The 20,415-nt window shown below is 39.1% G+C and overlaps 1 protein-coding gene across 2 annotated transcripts in view; it reads left to right on the top strand.

Moving 5' to 3' along the window:
- Nucleotides 1-19,834, top strand: part of VPS54 — a 309,776-nt gene extending 289,942 nt beyond the window's left edge. Inside the window, exon 20 of one of the 2 annotated variants that reach the window (XR_016263770.1) lies at nt 19,404-19,834. The gene's annotated coding sequence lies outside the window, so the exon portion shown is untranslated. Of the gene's footprint in view, nt 1-19,400 lie in introns of both variants that reach the window. The other variant, XR_016263769.1, reaches the window with a different exon arrangement.
- Nucleotides 19,835-20,415: the final 581 nt, after the last annotated feature.

Raw genomic sequence — 20,415 nt, 5'->3', positions numbered from 1 at the left:
TTTCTGCAAAAGAGGTCAGCAAAATACAAGGTGAAAGATGCCAAGCTTACTTGGGCATCTGCAAGGTTAGTGACCAAATTCGACTAAAATAAATTTGCACAAAATATTCTACAAATAAAATGAAATTCTATATGAAGGCAAATAAGAAATGTTTGTCTAAATGAACTCTTCTTGGCCGATATGTGGCCTCTAGGACAGCCACCAATTAGCCTTGAAGTAGCTCATATTTTCAATGAATCCATATATAAGGTAACCAAAGAAATTTTTGAGAATTTTGAAGAGGGAAAAGAAGATGTTGGGCTTCTTTTGATGTCCCTCTTCATGTCTTTGGCAGTCCCTGAATGTGGCGAAATCGTGACTCCCTTGGAGCTTTGAGGCTGGTTGATCTAGCCAACGATTTGGCCAACCCCAAATCCTTGAAAGAAATTTGTGTTATAACTCATAGACTTGCTCACAATTATTAGTAAACATTAGGAAATAGATTGCAAGAAGAAGAGATAATTTATGCTATTTACAAGTACATAACATCATCTAATCTAATTGCAAAACCATCAAAGGATAGACAAGTACTTGCCTATCCTTCCCTTGGGAAACACTGCCCCTTCTTGGGCCTAAATCTACTAAAGGAGAGCAATTGAAAGAATTTTAACAAGCACAAAATTAACGTCATACTCAAGAAGATATCACTAAGACAACACCAACTGGAACCTCCAACGGTGTTTTATTATAACAATGAGCAAATACAAATTGACAGAGTGTACCCAAGCATTAGCTTCCCAACCCTTTTGAAATGAGAGCTCTTTGGGTTTATTTATGTTGGAAAATGCAAAATGGCAACTTATTAATTCCGATTTTTCTTCACCTTAATACTTGCTTGTGAACTTAGTTATTCTTCTTGTGTTCTTTAGTTATATCTTTTCATCAAACAAATATCTAGAATGAAACACAACAACAGAGGACACAAAAATTATGCTCTCAGCCAGCGAAAAATCCCTCCAAAGGGAAAACCCGGAAAACTCTTCTCTTCTTATAGAATCTGCTTCAATTGAGACATAAAGACACAAACCTTAGACCAAGTCCTTCTCCAAGCACCAAGTCAGCCCTCCAACAAGTCTTTCCCTGATTTTGCACCAACCAGCGCCAAAGTGCAACTTCAACGTACCAACTTCAATACTGCAACTCGTCTTGCAACTTTGACCCTCTGCAAGTCGTCCTACAACTTTGACCCTGCAATTTCAGCCTTGTAGTTGCTACAAAAACCCTAATCCAGTTTGCTCTTGAGACCTTCCCGGAGCAAGACAACTCCTCCCAAGGTCAATGAGGTCAAAGTAGGGTGTTCTTCCTTCCAGCCATAAGAAACTGCACTTCGTCCTCTTGTAACTCGAACCTACAACATCGACCTCCTTATGCAACACCAAAATGGTAATATCCCTTCATAAATTATTTTGGAATAGGATTTATTTCTACATTTTGGGGCCAATTTTGGAGGAGATGGGGCCCATTTGGTTTTATTAGGAGACTTAGGAGTTAGAAGTAAGTTATTTTGGTTTTGTTCACACAAGGTAAATAAGCACTTCCTTAGACAATAGTTCGAATTGAATGAGAGGGAAAATCGATGGCTTAGTGATGGACCTGCGAGGAGGGAAAAAATCTCCACAAAATCTATAAAAGGAAGGCAACACTCCTCATTTCATCATTCTTGGCTTATTGAATTTGATTCTGTTGCTCGAGTTGTTTAGCCAGATCACTTGCTATTTAGCAAGAGTTTTCCAGGCTGAGAACTCATCCTTTCTTCGGGGGACTCCATGTGCCACCCTAAAGAGGTTCATGCATTATCATCCAGAGGATATTTGTAGAGCGATTTCCAGCATTTGTATTCAGTTCGACCCAACAGTGTGTATTTTTGGAGGACGTAGTAGTGTATCTAGTGTGGCCATTGCAACATTCTTCCGGAGAGCTATTTCTTGTCGGGAGAAATAAGGGAAGTATTGGTGGAGTTGATTTCTACCTTTCTGGAGTGTTTCGGAAGGATTTTGCTAGTGTATTGGCAGGTAGTGTGCTTTAGCAGACTTAGAGGGTGTAGGGCCTTTTGGGGGTCAATTTTGGAAGGTCAAAATTAGGCCAAACCATTACTGGATGGGTTTTTGACAAAGACTGCAAATATAAATTTGTAGAATTGTCTTAGAACTGGAGGTGGGGTTTTCAGTTGTATCTTTGTAGCAAATAGTGCAAAATCGTTGGGGACTACGCAGTGCCTTTCGAGGGTCGATTTTGGGAGGTCAAAATCAAGCCAAACCATTTTTGGCTTTTGTGGGTTTTGTGAGAGGAGTCCGTCACTGAAATTTCAGGATTTTCCGGACGATTTTCGGGCCTAAAATCCTAATTCTTATAACAGGGCGAATTGCTAGTTAGCTCGGGAATTTGCACCATTTTGTGGGTTCGACTTTGGCTTAGAGATAGGCCAAACCCTTTTTGGGTTTTTCTGGGTTTGTCGTGGAGAGCTCAAGATTAATTTGTCTGAATTTTCTGAGCACTTTTGGAGGCTCAAATAGGGTTTTGTTCTAGCCGGCAGTTGTAGAATTTCTAGGACCAGCGCAAAACATTGAGGAGATGTCTTTCCTTTGCATCAGGGTAGAATTTTTCTCACCTAGGATTGTCTAGCTTGTTTTGGCAAGCCAAGTGCACACATTCCATGTATTGTACTCTCCTTTGAGAATAAAATGACTCAGTTTGGCGTAGTTTTGGTGCAATTTTATGGGTGTTAAATTATTGCCTAAATTTTTCTGTGTTACACAAATTTTTCTGTGTTATATGTGTATTTTTCTTGTTTAGGATTGTTATTTCCTTTTTGGGACATTACAAAAAATCCTATAACTTCGCACATGTGAGAGAGATAGAGCCCAAAACCAAGATATTTCGTTCTTCTTTCTTTTCCTAGACTTTCACTCTTCTTCTTCTTGCTTCTCAACTACAGATCGAACTCTTTCTTGATAGATTGGACTTCTTGAGTGAGTGCGTTCCAAATGAGGTCGAACTGCTCCTTTATATAGCCTTCTCAAGGGGTCAAATTCCCTCCTTTAGGCCGACTTGTAACTGTTAGGGCTGACTTGTACTTTTGAAGTTTCCTGGAATTTCTAGATTCAAAATAAATCTTTTTACAATTACATTTTTGCTTGGAAGGGTCTTATAAACATGATGTTGACTCCTTTGACTCATGAAAATAAGTCCTAAGACCTAACAAACTATAGAAGCACGAAGAACATGCTTTTACCTAGAAGACCATCAATAATGAGCATGAAACCCATGCTTTAATAATATTGAATTTTTCTTTTCTTCCTTGTTTGTTACACAGGGTACATATTGAAATGAGTAAAACAGTTCGGAAGACCGAAAATAGTTACATTTTCAACACTCCCTCTTAACTAGGATGGTATTCATAATTGTACAACCAGTACAACATCATATCTCAAACGAAAGAGTTCTTGTAAGAAGAGTCAGATTGCCATACTGTAAGCATCATGATCATGACCAACACTATCTCTAAGGCCTAACTAAACAAGCTCTTCTTTAATCAAGAGCATTATACTAGGAGGCTTTGCGTGTGACACCGCACTACCTCCTCAAGGCACATACCCCATTAAGATGTCTACAAGGTATGTACTTTTAGGACTATTCTTATCTTAGATCTCCAATCCTGAGTCCTCAAAGAATAATGGTCCTCGTCGACAATTTTTCTCTTGGATACCTATCACATCCTCAAAGAGTGTCAATAACCACAAATGCTTATCCAATCCTCCGTCATTCCCTCTTCATCACTTGAAAAGGAGAATGCACATGTGATGTCCAACATCACTCCCTCTCAACTAGAGACGACATCCCTATTGTCCTTTAATCTTGAGAATAAAACCTTGCTCCTATTCAAGGAGTCTCCTTTGCTCCTTAAATCCATAGGATATTTCTGACTTCCTTTCTATTTGGGAAGTCAACACCACAAGTCTCATAACTTTTCTTCTTTTGAGAATCAACTACCAGTTCTTCATAATTGCCCAACTCCCTCTTTTCTCTGCATCATCGAGCTTTCTTTTTTTCAAGGTATCATGGAGCCACCTTCTCTCTTCAATCTTGTGACATGTTCCAGTCCAATCTTCTTGCTCATCACTTTCTTCTTTGATATGAAGGCATTACATTGAGGCTTTGAGTCTTTCCAAACTTCAAGCTGATCATAGCTTCCTCTTGAAAGTGATATTTCTTTGACCTTCAGGTTATCTTCTCGCACTGCTACCTTTTAATCTCAAGATGTCCATATCTTGACTTTTCAGTGGCCAGGTACCAGATATTGAGCTTTCCTCAATATCCTTCATCCATACAGTTGAACTTGCCTTAACTGTCATCATATATTCCTGCAACATTCTTCTATGTAGCAAAATAATATGTTAACCAGATAACCAACAATAATTAAAATCAGACATACCTCATCATGATGACCTTCTCGTTCCACTAACATCCTCATGGTCCATCTCCATGTGAATCTTCCTTCATGCATCAGAGTGCCCAAGGATCGAACTTGATTACCAAGTTGCAACCTTTTCTTCTGGAGACTATACTGGATGTTAATCATTACTTTACATATTCTATAGAAAGTCTTCATCTTTATACATCGATAAGTAAGTCAAATCCTATTCTTTTTCAAGCATCAGATATCCATATACCTAAGCATACTTTATGACCAACTTTCTTTTCACAAGATTCTAACATATGAATCTTATCCAAGATTTTTATATCCAACATGCATTCCTATGCTTTCATCCCATCATCTAGTTATTCATATATTTCACAAAGACTCTGCATCCTGACCCATTGCATTCTTTCATCCCTTTACCAATATTGTTTCCACATTTCATGGAATGTCTACTAACCTTTGTCATAGTGCTTCTTCCAAGAACCTTGCATGATTATGGTTCTTCCAGGATCATGATGATCCACCTAAGCAAGATGATTTCCTCTACATATGTTGAAATGTGTAACTAGGTTTGGTCTTCATAATTATGAAATGTACTCTTGATTCTTGTATATTGTAAAAAGAAAGAAAAAATATTATTGTTATTTTTGTAGCATGGGTTTCATGCTCAAAGTCATTTTATTTAGAGGTCAAGAACCCATTGAGTGATTCTAGGGTTTTACTTAGTGTAAAGAAGTCAATAGAGTCATTGTCATATGAAGAAAACCCCATTGGGCTCATTGTAACATGTCAAAAGAATTATTTTTGTATTTAAAAGTGTCAAAATACCCTCGAAGGCCAAGGCGACCTGGCAACCAAGAAGTTGGTCTCATTAGGGTGTTGGAAGCCTATATATAGAAGGGAACTTGACCTCCTATGGAGACTCACTCATTCCTCATCATCCAAGTGAAGAAGAGGCAGAAAAAAGGTAAGCGAAGAAGGATAGGAGGACGAAGGACGAAGGACAAAGTGTTTGGGTTATTTCCCTCTCTCTCTCATGTGTGAAGATAAGGCTAGGGTTTTGCAACTTCAAGGTCAAAGTTGTGAAATTGTAGAAAGAAGGTCGAAGAAAGGACTATTAGGTCACCTACAATCCCTAGAAAGAGAAACAACCCAAGTGGAGGTCAAAGGAAGCCTTGGAATCCTAAATTTGCTCACACGTGTGGAAGCAACAACTGTTGCAGGGGCTGAAAATTTCAGCCCTGCAGTGGAGGCCAAAATTCTGTAGTTGGGGGTTGAAATTGTGTAGCTGGAAGAGTTTTGACTGGGTTTGTCTGGATAGAAGAAGCACATCATTTAGAAGGTTTGGCTTGGTCTTGGAAGGGTATTTGTCTTGGTCTAGAGGTCTTGGAATTTGTCATTTGAAGAACCTATAAGAGAAGAGATTTGTGGGTTTTCCTCTCAAGTGGAAAAGGTTTTGCCCCTAGCTTGCAATCTACATCTTGTGTTCTTGTGTACTATTGATCATCATGTTTTTGGTAGATGTTTGATGATAAGAACAACATAATAATAATAGAAGAAGCTAATAAGTAAGAAAAAGTAAAAATATATCACAAGCAGTTATCGAGTATAAGAGAAATCATCCAAATTGCAACCCTATAGATTTCTCAACATGGTATCAGAGCTAAGGTTGTCAAAGGGAATGATGAAGATCACTACATCATTGAAGAAGTCATTGAAGCAATTTTCTATAATGGCAAGTCACCTCAAGCAAGGCATCAAAGCATTTTTTAATCTCCTATTATCTATGAAGAATCATATGACCAAGACTTCTCCTACAAAAGACGAAGGGTTATTCTCAACACTAACAGGTATGTTTGAAGATGAAAATATATGGGTAATTGACAGTGGAGCATCCAAACTTATAACAGGTGAGCACAAACAACTAAAGACCCTATCTAAAGGAAAATCTACTCCGTTGAACTTGGAGATACGAAGAGTTATCCTATAGGAGGAATTGGATCAACTTCGTTGGAGCTGGAGAATGGAGGAAACATACATCTCAACAACATTCTATTCGTACCAAGTTTGCAAAAGAATTTACTTTCTATTTCATGTCTAGAAGATAAAGGAGATAGAGTCGCTTTTATAGATGGAAAGGTTATGGTATGTGATAAAGGCTCTACCATCAACAATGCAAAAGTCATTGGGATTCGTGAAAGAAGACTATAGGTTACTGACACCTCTCTCTCATGATTTGGTTCACATTGAAGTTAGTCCATGTAAACTTTGGCGTAAAAGGTTTGGACACTTTCACTACAAAATCTTACCAAATCTAAATTCAATGGTAAATGGCATCCTTGAACTTAAGATGGATCATGAACGAGTATGCAAGGGATGTGCATTAGGTAAAAATGTTAGGAAACCATTTGGAAGCAGTGCTTGAAGATCAAAAGAAATCCTAGATCTCATTCACTCTAGTGTCTGTGGTCCTATGTCTACAAAGTCTCTTGGAGTTCATCTATATTATGTAACTTTCATTGATAACCACTCTAAGGAAATCTTGGATCTATTTGTTGTAGTCCAAGGATAAAGTATTTTGTTTTTCAAGAATTCAAAGCAGACGCAGAACATATTACAGAAAGAAGGATAAAGGTACTAAGATCTGATAATGGAGGAGAATACACTTCAAAGGAGATCATAAATTTTTGTAAGGAGGATGGAATTAATAGGGAACTGATAGTTCCATATAATCCAGAGAAAAATGGAGTAGCAGAATGAAAGAATTACTCAATTAAGGAAAGTGTTAGAGCCATATTACATGATCAAGGCTTGCCTAAGTTTCTGTGGGGTGAAGTAACCAAAAAATGATGCCTACATTCAAAATTTGAAGTCCTCACAGATCTTTAGACAACACAACTCCTGAAGAAGCATTCACTGGGAATAAATCGTGTGTAGACCATCTTCAGATATTTGGTTGTCCTGTCTACATTCACATTCCGAAAGATAAAAGAAAGAAGTCGAATCCTACAAGTATGAAGGGTATATTTGTTGGCTATAGTAACACTTCAAAGGCATATAAGATCTACATAAAGGAAGGGCATTGAATTGAAGTAAGCCGAGATGTGATCTTTGATGAAAGTATTGCATTCAAGAAATCTAAGGATCTCCCAATTGACTTTGATGATGAAGAACTTCCAATATTTGAAGAATGTCCTAGGGAGGAAGAGGATTCAAATCATGAAGAAGAAGGTCCTAGTGAACCTGTGCAGCAAATCATCATCCCTGAAAGTAGAAAGAGACCTAATTGGTTGAAGTTTACTCTTCTAGATATGGAAGGACATGGAGCAACCAAGGGTACGTTCAGGGAAAGTAAGAAGCTTAAAAGATATTCAGGGTGTGCAACCTTTATGACAAAGTTAATTGAAGCAAAACCATGGACCTTTGAAGATGCTTTCAAACACCAAGAATGGAAAGATGCTATGAATTGTGAGAATTCCTGAATCTAAACATCAGAAATCCTACTGCAATCACTGGTTTATCATCTGCTACTTGTTCTTTGCATTTAACAAGTTATTTAATTACATAAACATCAATGAAAAACACTATTGTAGCCTACACATACATATAGATCATGAACTGAAATAAATTGAGACAATTGCACAAGGGACACCGTTATTTTTGGACAATTGTGCCCTGAAAACCCAATTAGGGAAAACCGGTGCAGCATATAAAGGGTTTGTATTATTAAGCAATTTTCTAAATACAACTAGGGTGCCAAATCCGGCTCACCCAATAGAGAATAAACCTGGGAGAAGTACCTCTATTCGGAGACAGATATTTTGACAATCCAACAACTGGATGATCAAACCCCACAGATGACAACTGTTGTTCCCAGTGTTGGGCAGCGATGGCTGCACCAAGCTCTGTCCTGGAATTGTATCACCTCCTCTAGGAGGTGTGTCACCCTCCTAGCGAGCCTCCCTTGCTCAGAAGTTGATATGCTAAACTGCTGCTCTCTCTGCCCCATAGAAAGCCCCAGCGCTGCCTCTAAGGAACTGTGTCAGCCCCTCCAGCTTCTGCGTCACCCTCTTTGGAGCTGTGCTGTCTCTCCTGCTACTGCTTTTCCTCTCTGCCATGTATTCTTGGCCTTAGACTGAAGTCCCTCTGCCAAACTGCCCCTATCTCACTACAACTCAAACCACTAGCTCGATTTTCTCAGCAAACCATGCCCCAGAAAAATCGAACTCTTTGACCTCTTGGTGTATCTCCAACTGACTCTCAAGACTCCTCTTATACTTTTCCTGTTGATGAATCAATGGTCGTGATCTAATCTCTAATCAACGACTAAGATTAAATTGGCTTGATCCTCGTCACTTAGAACATTCTCACCCATATTTTTATTAATATACATTAATATTCTTATTTTCCTAAGTTTAGACTTAGGAACTTATTAAAAATATTAATTATTTTAATAACTCCTCATCCGGGTGGAATTTCTCCAAACGATTTCTGTGTTTTGGAGATCTCATGTGTTCTAGCCCCTCCACAAAATTTCGGAGCTAGAGCACATCTGATGCTACCCAAAATCAACACTCCCTCTTAGCGAGGAATGTGCTTTAGTAACACTTCTCAACAGAAGTACTACACTGATCTACTGCATCGGTCCTCTGTGCTACTGATGCTTGGCCTGCTACCCTTTATCCATTGCACCACTGCTTCCTGTACTGCTGCCCATGACATTGCCACTGCCACAGCTACATATGTACTACAACTCCCTCTCAAAATGCTGCTTCACGCTGCCCATAGCACCGCCACTGCTAATTGTTGCACTGCAACTCAGTTATTGAGAAGCAACTGGAACTTCACCCAAAAACTGACATCCTAGTCAGTGTGGATGCCTCGTGATGCTGAAGCTACCTCTACTGCTAATCTGTGCTGACCCTTTGCTGCCACTGCGCTGCCACAAACTGCGCTGTGCTTCTCGCACTGCTACAACATCCACTGCGCTATTGCAAACTGCTCTGTGCCTCTTGCACTGCTACAACATCCACTGCGCTACCTCAGACTTTGGCACTCTAGCTCTGCCATTGTTGCTTCATCACACCTCGCTCCAACCAACACCCATCATTTTGCTACTGTCATTAAGGGCTCCCATAGCCGTATGTGATCCAAGAGTTTGGGCACCTCAAGGATCCTGCCCCTTCATGTAGTCCTCTCGACTACAACTCCATATCGCCCCGCCTCTTTTGCAGAGGTGCATGAGCACTCATGGCACAATCGTCATCCTTGCCTTCCTTGTTCACTTTTGCTGGAGCAACCTTCGATTTAGAAGCTCCCCCCTTGCCCTTCTTCCAGGGGCATTGAGTGGCATAATGTCCTAGGTCCCCACAATTGAAACATTTGACCTTGGTGGTGTCCTTCTTCTTCCTTGTCTGTTGCACTTGCTACCCTAATGATGCAAGAGCTGCATCTTCCTCCTCTTCTTTCTTGACCTGAGTTCCCTTGCCGCTCTCCCCTACCTTGGTCAACCTCCTAAGCTCTTCTTGTCGAAGCGCTGCCCACATCTCCTCCCAACTGGGGAGAGTTGCTCTGCCCAAAATACTTTGGACAAATTCCCAATCCTCGGTGGCTGCATTCAGGGCAATCCTGACCATGAACTCAGGATCTGGTGTAGACCCCATGGAAGTCAACTGGTCACGAATCCCTTGCAACCTGAGAAGGAAGGGATCTATCTCCTCTTCTTTCTGCATCTGGTATTGTCTCAACTGATTTTCTAATAACATCTTCCACTACACGGAAGAGCCCTCGTATAAGGTGGTGGGGGTCTCCCACATCTCCCTTGCTGTTTCCTTCTCAGCAATGTGTGGTACTACATGATCTTTGACCCCGTCTAGGATCATGCACTTTGCCTTTGCCTGGGCCTCCTTATACTTCTTTGCTGCATTAGTGTCAACTAGAACAACAACGACTTTCAAAGTTCTAAGGCATAGTCCTTGATGCGATGTTTATCTAGGATTTCCAGGATCCTGGCCTTCCAGATGAAAAAATTGGATGCTCCGTCCAGTCTGTCCTGATCCCTCAACCCATTCATTACCATCTCTGCTTAAAAAAATAGGACTGGTTCTCTTCTCTCTCTCTCGCTGTCAATCTAGCAAGACTTGGATTTGGATTTCTTTGGCGCAAGAAACCCTCTAAGGAACAACTCCTCTCTAGACTCCCGCTGAGTCCTGATTTCCCTCTCGGAAAGCCACTGTCCAACTGTCGAACCACTTCATCTCCAATCCTCTTTTGCTGCTATAACTTGGATCTAGATTTCTTTGGCTAGCAATCTGTCAACGGAGTGACTCCCTCTACCTCGGCTCTATCTCCACAGACACTGTTCTGCATGAACAGAATCAACGTCCCACCAGCTCCTCAAATCAAATCTGCTCTGCTTCCTCAACCCCGACAACTGACCGATTCGAACCTCTCGGGCTCTGTGCTGGCTCAGAGAGCTGATGCAGTCACTGCGTGGGCTCCTTTCTGGCTCTGTGTCACCCTCTGTAGGCTCGAAAGTTGAAACGCTGATGTAGGCACTGCGTGGGCTCCTCTCTGGCTCTGTGTCACCCTCTGCAGGCTCAAAATGCTAACGCAGGCACTGCATGGGCTCCTCTCTAGCTTTGTGTCACCCTCTACAAGCTCGAAATAATGACGCAGGCACCGCGTGAGCCTCTGCGTCGCCTCCCCTAGCTCCGAGTCACACCTGCAACTGCTCCTCTACCTCTGAAACAATTTGCTTCTTTGCTACAAATTCTCTGGATTTCTCGGTTGCTGTCTTCAGTCTCCTATGATCTGCGATGCTCTGATACCATGTGAGAATTTATGAATTTACACATCAGAAATCCTATTGCAATCACTGGTTTATCATCTCCTACTTTTTCTTTGCATTTAACAAGTTATTTAATTACATAAACATTAATGAAAAACACTATTGCAGCCTACACATACATACAAATCATGAACTGAAATAAACTGAGACAATCGCACAAGGGACACCATTATTTTTGGACAATTGTCCCCGCGAAAACCCAATTTGGGAAAACCGGTGTAGCATATAGAGGGTTTGTATTATTATGCAAATTTCTGAATACAACTAGGGTGCCAAATCCGACTCACCCAACAGAGAATAAACCTGGCAGAAGTACCTCTATCCGGAGATAGATATTTTGACAATCCAGCCACTGGATGATCAAACCCCACAGATGAAAACTGCTATTCTCAGTGCTGGGCAACGATGGCTGCTCCAAGATCTATGCTAGAACTGCGTCACCTCCTCTAGGTGTTGCATCACCCTCCTAGTGAGCCTCCCTTGCTTAGAAGTCGATATGTTGAACTGCTGCTCTCGCTGCCCCACAGAAAATCCCAGCGCTGCCTCTAAGGGACTGCGTCAGCTCCTCCAACTTCTGCATCACCCTCTCTGGAGCTGCACTATCTCTCCTGTTGCTGTTCTGCCTCTCTGCTATGTATTCTCGGCCTTGGACTGAAGTCCCTCTGCCGAATTGCCCCTCTCACTACAACTCAGGCCACCACCTTGATTTTCTCAGCAAACCACGCCCTAGTAAAAATTGAACTCTTTGATCTCTTGGTGTATCTCCAACTGATCCTCAAGCCTCCTCTTATACTTTTCCTGTTGATGAATAAATGACCGTTATCTAATCTCTAATCAACGACTAAGATTAAAACAGGCTTGATCCTCGTCACTTAGATCTCACCCATATTTTTATTAATACACATTAATATTTTTATTTTCCTAAGTTTAGACTTAGGAACTCATTAAAAATATTAATTATTTTAATAACTCCTCATCTGGGTGGAATTTCTCCAAACAATTTTTGGGTTGTGGAGATCTCAGGTGTTCTAGCCCCTACACAAAATTTCGGAGCTAAAGCACATTCGATGCTACACAAAATCAACATGAATGAAGAATAACAATTCATAATGAAGAATGAAGTTTGGGAAATCGTTCCTAGGCCTGAAGACAAATTTGTGGTGAATTCCAAGTGGCTTTACAAGATTAAACATGCAGCAGATGGAAATATTGTTAAATATAAGGCAATATTTGTGGCTAGGGGTTTCTCCCAACAAGAAGACATCGATTATGAAGAGACATTTGCACCTACAACTAGGTATACAACTATACGATCGTTGGTATATTTGGAAACATTGATGGGATGGAACAACCATCAAATGGATGTCAAGACAACATTCCTGAATGGTACTATTGATGAAAAAGTCTATATAGAGCAAGCCTTGGGATTTGAAGTTATAGAGAGACTCATGTCTGCAGGATGAAGAAGGCATTTTATGGCCTTAAGTAAGCTCCAAGGGCTTGGTATGCAAGGATGGACTCATATGTACAAAGGCTAAGCTTCTCGAAGAGTTTTGCTGATCCGAATCTCTATATCAAGGTTGTGAAGGGTGAGCTCGTAATCATTCTTCTATATGTGGATGATCTTCTCATGACAGGTGTAGAAGGTCGTATTTAAGAGTGCAAAAAGCAATTGGTAGCATAATTCGATATGAAGGATCTAGGGCTGATGCACCATTACTTGGGGTTGGAAGTTTGGTAAGGACCTGATGAGATATATCTAGGTGAAAGAAAATATGTGATTAAGATCCTGTAGAGGTTTGACATGATGGATTGCAAACCTATGACAACTCCTATAATCACAAATTTGAAGAGGCTAAGAAGTTTTGACTCAAGCCCTGTGGATTCTATAAGGTATAGGCAATTAGTTGGCTCTTTGATGTATTTGGTGAATATTCGACCAGACATTTGTTTTGCAGTTAATATTCTCAGTCAGTGCCAGATAGAGCCCAAGTATGGCCATTGCATAACAACCATGCATATACTAAGATATTTGCGAGGAACAATCCACTACTACCTGAAGTATGATAGAAAAAATGATGTCCAATTGATTGGATATACAAATTCTGATTGTGGAGGCAGCAAGACAGATGGAAGAAGCACTACTAGAGGATGTTTTATTTTGGGATCCTCTATGATATCATGGATGGGTAGAAAGCAAGAGTCAATTATTTCAAACTTCCTTTGCCCAGAAATATATATTCTAAAAGCTTTAGAATCTTCACAACACCCAACAAACGTACCTTTTCTTCCAGTGGCTCTAACTTGTTTCTTTTGTCTTTCAACACATGAAAATATATGGGGCAACCAAATATACAGAGGTGACCAATGTCAGGCTTGACACCTGTGAATACTTCTTCATGAGTCTTGTTGTCCAATGCTTTGATGAGGCACCCTGTTCAACAGTAAATGTCGCTTCACCCCAAAGGAACTTCGACAACTTTTGATCATGGAGCATGGCTCGGGCAGCTTCTACCATAGACTCGTTCTTTCTCTTAGGCACTCCATTTTGTTCAGGATTACATGGCACAATCGTCTCCTTCTTGATACCTTCTTTCTTGCAAAAATATATGAATTGATTTGAAATGTACTCCTCATTGTTGTCGGGCTTGATCTTAATTTTCTTCCCTGTTTGTTTTTCGACCAAAGCTTTGAAGTCTTTGAACATATCGAAGGCCTAATCCTTATGCTTCAAGTAATATATCCATGTCTTCCTTGAGAAATCATCAATGAAGGTAATGTAGTAGAGATGGCCAACACACGAATGTTCGGGCATCAGACCACGTATGCCATAATGAATGAGATGGAGGATGTCATTAGACTTGTTCTTGCTAGAGGGGAATGGTCGCCTTGTCTTCTTTCCACTGGCACATCCTGGACACACTCAATCATGATGGGCTTGAACATTAGGAATCCTAGAAACCAACTTCTTTAATTTTGGAAGAGCTCATAATGTAGATGGGCCAATCTATGGTGCCACGACTCGCTTTGATGATTAGAGTCATGGATCATTTCAAGAAGGGGTTTTCTGGTGACTTTATAGAGTCCTACAAATCTAGATCCCAATGTAAAAGCATCTGTCATAGGGAATCCAACAAGCCAAGTAAGTACTTTTTGATGAAAACAACCCTCATTCCTTTGTCTTCCAAAGTAGATATAGATACCAAATTCTTCTTCAAACCTGACAAAGACATCACACCATGAAGTAAAGCAGATTCCCCAGAGTCCAAGTGAAATTTAACAAACCCAAAGCCTTTAACGAGATGAGTGGAGTTATCTCCAAGAATAATCTTCAAACTTGACTCCCTCTCTACCAAATTAGAGAGAACTTCCTTATACCCAGAGAAATGATTAGAGGCCCCACTATCAACCAACCAACTATCCCAAGTGTCTGGAGGAGAGGAACTAGAAAGTGCAAAAATAAGGATATATTCAGATTGGTTAGTAGCATTGCTTTCATACATGGAATTTCTTGACCTCTTTTATGGACGATAACCTTCTTCATGATCATCGAGAAAGTATTTTCTTCGTCTATCGTTCCTTCTTCCATCTCTTCTATCATATGACTTGTTGTTGTAGCCATGGTTATTAGTGTAGGACCTTGAAATATTTCTCCTTGGAGCATCTCGCTTCTCAAGGCAATCTCGAGCATAGTGACCCTTTTGATGACAATTGTAGCATTCAACATCTCTATCTCGTCTTCTTGAGTCGTTGGTATCTCAGTTGGCTTGAAGAGGTCTTCTTGCATTAGATGGCTTTCCCTTTCCTTTCTTCTTATCCTTCTTCTTCCCTTGAACAATGAAGTTAGTAGGTTCTCCTTCATTTGGCCTTTGAATTCTTCTCCTAGATATCATCATTTTTTTCCTCTTGATTGCATAGAGCAAGTAGTTCAACAAAGGAAAGGATCCTTTCCCTATTGTTGATAGAAGTAATGAACATGTCCCATGATGAAGGAAGGCCTCTAAGGGCATTCATCACCAATTTCCTGTTAGGTAGAATTTCTTGAGCAGTCCAGAGTTGATCCCTAATTTGAGTGATTCTCATGAAGAATGATTGTATAGTCTCTCGCTTGTGCATCTTAGATTCCTTAAATTGATTTTTCAACTCTATAATGTGGCTCAAATTGCAATCTTATCGTACACTTCTTTGGATGTCTTCAAAGATGAATTATAAAGAAGTAGATGATCTCTTAAAGAATCAATAATGATCTCCTTAGATTTAATCTCACCTTTCTTTTACTTGGACTTGACAGCTTGGGGAGCATTTTCTAGTGGTGCTGAAATCTTTCTGTAATGAACAAAGTTCGTATACTCGGAGGAATCTACCCAACGAACAAAGTCAACAAAAGTCAAATTTGGTCCTCCTGCAAATCTACCCACGTCAATAACAATCAATTGTTGTTAAAGTGTGCCCTAACCAGACTTAAGTCAACAATCAAATGATCTCCAAAAGAGCTCGGTCCTAGATCAATTAATGCGGTCTCCTTTGCTGATTAAGATGAGCCCAAAACAGTCCCAAATAAACTAGTCAAAAAAGTCAATGGAGATAGAAACCAATTGCCAGATCTGGAGTCAAACTTCTGTGAAATGTTTGCAGTTAAAGTGCCCAAAAGTCCTTGGATTTGTGCCAAAGTATGCGACCTGCTAGAATAGAATTACTCCAAACAACATAGTCAGACCATGCCAAATTCACTCAAGTCCAACCTGTTCAATGTCCCATAACAGAATAGAAACTCAGCCAATCAGAAAACAAACTTCCTCCTTCACATGTGTGAAGAAAAGCTCATGGTCTTGGAGCTATATGAACCATTCTAATGAAGAGAGAGAAGAATGAATGTGTTGATGTGATGCCAAATGGTGAGGACTTGACTTGTATTTATATGTGTTGGAGGGCTGCTCATTTTGCTTCGAGGTCAACTTGAACAAATGTGCCAATGTGGGTTTTTCAAATTGAGTGCTTCAAAAGTCAATTCCGGTCCTTTTGGAAAGAGGAATCTAGTCCAATGGTTGGAATTTGTCGCTGAGCTGCCAAATTAACACGTAGACCAAGGGGGAGTGACGTGGGGTCTGCTTCCACTCACTTTAACTTAAAAGTTTAACTTTAGACAATACCCCTAATCAAATTTAATTTAGAATTTCAACAACTCATGGGGCCTCCATAACTTTGCGTGGTGCTTCTTTGACTTGGCTCATTTGGCACTTTGACTTTTTTGACTTTTGGAAATATTTAATTTTTTCACCACTTATTTAATTTCTTTAAATTTTTCACCACTTTATGCCACTCAGTGTTGATAATATCAGTATCGGAAAAATATCTGCTAGGGTCCAGAAAACATCTTATCAGCAATATCAGTGAAAATATCGGCAAAATATTGGCAAATATCGACAAGCATAAAAAATAATTTTTTCAAAATTTTAAACATATCAGATATTTTGCCAATATTTACTGATATTTTGAAAATATCGCGATATTTTCAAAACAGAGAATATCGCTATATTTTCTTGGTGATATATCGTTTTGTCGAAAATATCACGATATTTTCGAATATCGCCGATATTATCAACAGTGATGCCACTAACATAGGAAAAGTGGGTTTTGAGGGTGTAGAAGTGATTTTTTAACCCCAAAAGGTGGCCTTAGGAGAATGTTGAGGTGGAGAGCATAAATTTTAAGTACTCATACACCTAATATTTTCTAGACTCATTTATTTACATTTTTACATGGCAATTCATTAAAAATCCTATCCTACGAGAATTTTTAAATATTAAAAAATCCTAATAAAAACCTAGTCAAATTTCGTGGCACTTTAGATGTCCTAGTATGGTAATATACATCGACTCTAAGCACTAGGATGGACCCAGGGTTCAATCATCAAGCTGTCACTCTAGCTTTGGAGGTATGTGAGTGAAAAAACTCAGCTAATTATTCATCACTAAAAAACAAGAATAATTAGCTAAGTGAAAAAAAACACTCTAGAGTGTACTCACTCGACGATTGAGTCCTAAGTCGCCTAAGCCTTTTACAAAAGGTCATCATACTAGTGACATTTAATACAATTCCCCATAGGGTTGTGAAATTTGAGAGAGAAAGAAGTAGCAATATGAGAGAGAAAAGGTCAATAGGTGCCTGTTGACTTTTGTTCTTCTGAAAGATTTGATAGGTGCCCTGTACATTGAGACATGGGGTCTTAGGTTCTGCTTGGTGCAACCTAGCAGATAACAATGCTATTTTGAGATCCAATCATTAGACATAATTAACCTGTTCTAACAACCTTTGAAGCACATATTGTGAGTGGTTTATGGTTCTTACACCACAAAGTTCAAGTTGGATAATTGCATGTCAATATTGATCAAATTTGGTTTAACTTGCTAAGGACTTCACTTGGATACTTGCATTGCAAATCATTGATTAACATTCATTTTGGGGGACTTGAGATGAGCTACTTGCATGTTTAAATAACACATTTATTGATAAAATTTCAAAGCTATAAGGCTACTCACACCTTTGCAGTGAACTTTAGTTGGCTTGATTACATGGATTCCCAACTAAACTAGGAAAATTCCCTTTCCATCATTCTAAAGAGTGGGGCAAGGCTATTGTGGTGACAATGGGTGGCTTGCTTGAGAATTGCCCATAGGCTCTCTTTTATTGGGGTTAGAAGTCTTCCTTTAGGAGAGAATTCAAGCGCTAGTGGGATTGATGATCAATCATGGCAAGTCATGACTTCCAAACTCTTTTTTGAGAACATCTTATCAATGTGTTTTTGTTATAGATGATGGTCATATTTAGCACTTAGACATGCTAATTAGGACTTGCCTATAATAAAGTCTAATAAAGTCTCATTAATAAAGTTATGTATTAAGGAGGTATTTACTATATTAATTAGTTTAGTTTGGTATTTGAGAGTTATGTAATTTACTCTCTTCCTTGTATGTAATGAGGCATTGCATCATGTAATGAATGCATGAATCCGCTCTTTCTCATTCTTGTGTGTGTATTTATGTCTATGCTTGTGTCCGTAAAACTCTTTGCATCAGACTGTGACACAATGAAGAGAAGTTGAGGAAGTAGGTGAGGGTGCCAACGGACTGCTATGACCAAAAGCCATCAAGGTATTGAAATTACACATAAGCCATTGGACAAAAGATAAAAAAGGCTAGCCATTGCCAAGCCAAAGAAGCCGAATCCAAGTTAAAAAGAACTCAATTAATGCTAGAGTAAACTTTTGATTGGTTAGATATTGGATACTTCAACTGCTCAGAAACATAGGAGATGCTAGAAAATTGAGCTACCTAGTGAAGGAGATTTGTTGTTGCTGCTTAGTAAAATAGAACCAAGAAAAGAGAGTGAAAGGTCATGCACATGGATAGAGATTACAAAATTCAAATTTATGATAATCTATTGCCATATGAGCCACTAAAGGAGAAATATCTGAAGAAGAGTTGTTGATTTGAGAAATCCACAGGCACAGCATAAAAAGGTCTTTAGGGAAATTTTGATGTCTAAAATTGACCTCATAAAGAAAATAATAAAATAATAAAGAAAGAGTTATGAATTTTTAAAGGAAAATAAATAAAACTATCTTATAATTGTATTTTTGACTCATCTCCTTATAAGTTTACGCAAATTTCAATTTAGGTGCTAGCTGCATGCAAAATTAAACTCTCTTCCTATGAGTACCCACTTTCACATATTTTTTAGTAGACCCACAAGAAGATAAACTGTAAATACATGAAGAAACATGTTTCTTGAGGTTAACTCAAATGTAAAGGGTAGGCACTTGTTGGATGCTATAATCATTATATGTTTTGAATTGAACTATATTTGCAACCATTGCTATTTTCATGCCATGACATTATCCTTTATGCTACTCAAACTAAGTGGTACGATGAGGTGTGCAGCTGATTCACACAATCAGGAGCCATTTAATAAGAAATTATAATCAAATTAGGAGTATTCTTGTGAAGAAGCTGGACCTCATAATGGACTAAAACATTTTATTGTGCATATGATTAATTATAATTTTCCCCTTACATGTGTCAAAAATTGCAGCAGGTACATATGCTTTGGGCCTTGTTTAAACACGAATGCAAATTTCCTGAATAAGAGCTGCAACAGTATAATTCAAGGGAGAATGAGTTTGGAAAAGCTGGGATTCGTACCTTGGAGGCTTTGTTATTTCTCCAATGTAATTTAGCATTGAAAGCTGGATGATAGTATTTTGGTATGCACGTTAGCCATTATTTCTTTACTTTTTAATTTGTTTATTAATTTTTTCCTCGATCCTTCTGAAATGTAATCTCCAGTGTTGGTATTCTTCTCAATAGTTTGTATGTCTTATATCTGAAAGCAGCTAGATGTTATAAACTCTCTCTTTTTCTTTTTCTTTTTTCAAATCATTCCCTGTATTTTATTTTGAGAGAAAGCTGCTTCTCAGTGATATTTGAGGGATATTGTGGTTACCAGCAAATTTTATTTTTCTCTCATTGCTTATTGCAATCTTCATTTGAACGCCTGTGCAGCCTGATTCTTCTCATTAAAAATTTGTCCACTTTTCCCGCATTTTCCTTTATTGTGAATAGCAATTGCCAATGTGAGGTTAGAGGAATTGTTGGTTTTTGGTTCCCTGGAATTCCAGAAGAAATGCTCTAGTATATGTATCATGCTTTTAATTTAGGTGATATGAGCAACTTAGTGCAAACTTGTCAAATTAAGGGGAACAGCTGTGGGAGGGTCGTTCTTTATAACCAAAGCCTCCACACCACAGATCTTGTAGTGCATTCACCTTCCATATGTATTATTGAATTTTTCTACTTTTTAAAAATGAATTTTTTGTGAGTTCACTTCATGGACTCCGCCGCAGGGTATGGAAACATATCGCTGCTGCTTACATTTTGATTATTCATTTAGCTAATGGTAGATGAATTCAGCAAGATCAAAGTTTCAATTGAATTTTGTAATAATGTAATGGCATCTTGTTGGAAATGAACCATTGTTTGGGAGGCTGTATACGTGGGAGGAACTGTGGACAAGCTTGATATCATTTTTTGGTGGTTCAGCCATTTCC

Source organism: Pinus tabuliformis, chromosome 9, assembly GCF_031772625.1.
Source record: "Pinus tabuliformis cultivar Carrire ecotype Pingquan chromosome 9, CPIR1, whole genome shotgun sequence".
NCBI classification, from domain to species: domain Eukaryota; kingdom Viridiplantae; phylum Streptophyta; class Pinopsida; order Pinales; family Pinaceae; genus Pinus; species Pinus tabuliformis.
The sequence above is the reverse complement of the archived record's forward strand: the minus strand, read 5'-3'. Positions and strand labels throughout refer to the sequence as shown.